Source organism: Pteropus alecto, unplaced genomic scaffold (assembly GCF_000325575.1).
Source record: "Pteropus alecto unplaced genomic scaffold, ASM32557v1 scaffold413, whole genome shotgun sequence".
In the NCBI taxonomy this organism is placed as follows: Eukaryota; Metazoa; Chordata; class Mammalia; order Chiroptera; family Pteropodidae; genus Pteropus; species Pteropus alecto.
The window spans coordinates 3,720,108-3,723,981 of record NW_006434120.1 but is presented as its reverse complement, the minus strand read 5'-3'; the positions used below and the strand labels follow the sequence as shown (position 1 = coordinate 3,723,981).

At 31.6% G+C, this 3,874-nt stretch overlaps 1 long non-coding RNA gene across 1 annotated transcript in view; it reads right to left on the bottom strand.

Moving 5' to 3' along the window:
* Nucleotides 1-3,874, bottom strand: part of LOC107195469 — an 11,202-nt gene that overhangs the window by 6,675 nt on the left and 653 nt on the right. The window lies entirely within an intron of this gene.

Below are 3,874 nucleotides of genomic sequence, written 5' to 3'. Positions count from 1 at the left end.
GTGGATTTTAAGATATATTGTAATGGCATCTCACTGTGATTTAATTTGCTTTTCTTCAATGATTATTCCATTTTTCTCATTTAATGGTGACCATTTTCCTATGTCATTAAATAGCCTATATCACAATAGCCTATATTCCTTTGTCATTAAATAGCCTATATCACAATAGCCTATATTCCTTTGAAAATATTCCTTTTAAAAGGTTGAAATATGGCCTATCATAAAATGTAGCCTATCTTTGGTGTGCCATATTTTGTTAAACCATTTTTCAACCATTGCATATTATTTCCACTTCTTCACAAGAATGAAATTATGCTGTGATCATGAAGCCTTGACTCCACCTCCATTTCCACAGAAATTTTTTATAAAGGGTGAAAGAGTATGCATATTTTGCCTCTTGATGTATGACAAATTACTTTGTTTAAATATTTCTTCAACTACAAGTTAAATATTTTTACACAAGCCATTTGTGCTTGTTCTTCTGTGATCATGAGTTCATGTATCTTGCTCATGTTTTGTCAGGGTACTGACATTTTTATTTGTAAGAGATGAATATACTCCCCAAAGGAACAAAACACACTTTACATACACAGCAAGATAGGGCTATCTCTGACCTCCCCACTCAATTCTTTATTCTATTTGAAATATGAAATATACTTCAAATGAGCAAACAATTATCCAATAACAACTGCGTGCAAACATGTGTTCACCAGACTCAAGGCCTCTTGCCTTCCAAGAAGTTATTCTGTTTCCCACAAAGTAATATATATACAAATGAAGAATTTGAGTATAGTGTAAGTAGAGATTGCAATTGAATAAAATTGTCTATACTTCGAAAGAAGTTGAGATAGGCGTCAATTACTTTCAAAAGAAAGTAATTTTGGAGAGTGGAAACCATTTTTACAGAGAAAGGCAAAGTACAGAGTCGTCCCTAGGTCCGCAAGTGATAATACAGTCCACAAGCATTGTGGCCTCCCAAATAAGAGTGTAGAAATCTAACAGAACCATCATGAAATCATAACAGAAATGAAGTTATTACTTAAAATATAAAACAAAAAATAGCTTTCTAAAATTAGAGAATAAAAATTCTACTCCTACTATCACTTAACAAATATTTCGTGTGCCCAACCAGAATACATTCTAGCCTTTAATGTAAGCATGTGGCAATATAATGGTGAGAAGCAGCCATCTTGGTCCACAAGATGGAGCTGCATGATAAGAATAGTAGAGCAACAACAGTTAGAAGAATCTTGGGTCCTTGACAACTTTTTGTAGCAAAGTGACCCCATCAGTTCATATTCTTACACAGGGTAAAAAAAAAAAAAAAAAAAAATTTAGGCCGCAATTATTTTTTAGTTTGTTATAGCAGTCAAACCTGTATCTTAACTAATACAAATTCTAAGTTGAAGAATATGGGCTTTGTCAATAATACAATGACATAAACGCTTTTAAGAAAAAAGAAAAGGGCCTAAATTAGAGCAGTAGCAGCAAGAGTAGAAAACTGAAAAGAAAAACCATTTTGGAGGTTGAGCAACCGATTATGCAGTTGGGAAATAAGGGAGAGGTAAGAATTTCAAATTTTAAATCTAAGCCATTTAATCAAAATAGAAAACACACAAGAGGGAGAGAGTAGTATACAAATGGAGTAGATTTAATTGTCCAAAAGGCTTTGAGTAATGTGTATTGAGTACTAAAGAAAGCAGAACTTGTCAGAGATTTAGGGCTCATTTGCACAAAAATGACAGTTTAATCGCCAGGAGCAAATGAGATTATAAAAGGAGCCCTTATAGTGAAGGGAAAATGCTAGTGTTTCAATTACTCCATCCTTTAAAAAAAGCCATATAAAAGACTTTAAATGTTTTATCCTTTAAGTAAAATGATCTGAATGTTCCAAGTGTTTATCTCACAAGCATTTTCAGTAGTTAATGGACATACTCACGATTCAGGCATTCAATAAATTTCATTGATTACCTGAACAGCACAAACTGTAGCGGTAATTTTGATATTTATATTGTTTTAAATCTTTTTTATTTTTAGTCACATTGTTTATCCCCATAATTGAACCACATTGGTTAAAGACCAGAAAAGTGATGGCAAAATGCACTAAATTAGGAAAAGAGAAATATCTCTGAAACTTAGTCTCAGAATGTTCCCCCAAGTGACATTTATGTGATGAAAACTATTATAAAGCACAACAAAGTATTTCTAGTACTTCAAAAGTTATTTTTAAAAGAATGATTATCATTTGCAATTTGGTTTTTCATTACTGGAGGGGTAGACCTTTCACATTTTGAATGTTGTTTTAATAAAGAGTGCTCATAATCACACTAAAATCTTCACTCACAAAAACATTTAGGTTTTTAAAGTACCAAATGCAAGAATTCCAAACAAGTTCTGAGAGCAGCTTTGATTGATTTATATAAATAGATCATAATCTACATTCTGTCACAAAATACCACGTTCATTTAAAGGGTGTTATTAAAGTTTTTCTTTTATAATTAAAGAGTGCACCACTTGATAATGGGAAAAAATCTAAATTTGTATATGAGATTGCAATGAAAAATAATCTCTAACATACCAATCTAAGTTAAATCGTTTTAACTGAAGTCCCTTAACATTGTTCATGCAAGTGATATTTTAAAAAATTTCTAAGAATCTTCAGATTATATATTAAGTCTAGAGAACTGTATTCTTTTAAGAAAAATTTAAAGATATCTAATTTATTTTTAAATTACTTATCTATTTAAAATTACAGAACTTATTTATGCAATATAGTAAATTTAAAGTTGCAGTATTTTGACTTCGTGTTAAAAAAACTAGAAAAGCAATAAATTTTCTTTAGAAGAGATGTAAGACACTGATCAGTTTGGTATTCATTAACTGAGATTGTATGCTTTCAATAAAAAATGGCAAATAAAACATTATCACTTAGAGCTCATCTTCATTATCTAAATTTCTTTATAGTACGATCTCATAAAAAGACCTCACAAAAATAAATATGAACCTATCCTTAATATCATTTGTATGTATAAATTGGAATCAACAAATAAATTTAGTTCAAACAAATTGAAAGTCGATTCCAGAAAGTAGGTTAAAATTTTTTTCAGTTATACCCCCAAAATGTATAACACCTCCAAATTACCGCATTATTTTATTCATTCAACAATTATATCGTTGACTATATACCAGGCACGATTACATGTGAATGCTATACAAAAGTTTTAGCAAACATTTCCTGAGCTGCACTATGTGTTATTAGTGTTTCTTAGCCACCGATCTCTTACTGAACTTGAACACTTGCAACTTAAGTTTCATAAGACTCAGATTAAAAAGCAAAAATTGAAAAGAAAATTAATATTTAATTACTAAATTATTTTACTTTTTTTGTATTCCTCCCACAAAATACATGGTACTGTTGAATCTGTTGGGTCATCAGTTAACACTGGATAACTGAAAACTAAACTCAAGGCAATAGGTATCTCTGCTTTTCTCTCAAGCGAGTCAAAACAGCTCAAGCTAATCACAAACTATTATTAGCCTTCTATCGGTTAGGTTTTCAGATCCGATAAATTTTCCCCTTGAGAGATAATGCATCCTTTCTACTTCAATTTACAAAATGACAATAATGAGAAAGGGTTACTTGTCTCTTTCCTCTCAACCCAAAGAGAGCTCAAGATGCTTTCGCTCACAAAAGCCTCCCCCCGACACTGCCCCCACGACGAAGCAGCCAAGCAGGTAAAGGCAAACCCAGAAATTTCTAAATCTTCTAAAGATCGTAACCAGGGAAACCAAAATTTGACAAAATCCTTCCTTCACTTCCACTGTTTCTGCAAAGATCACCACTTTCCAGCTTTTAAAAAAGACCAATGCAGGA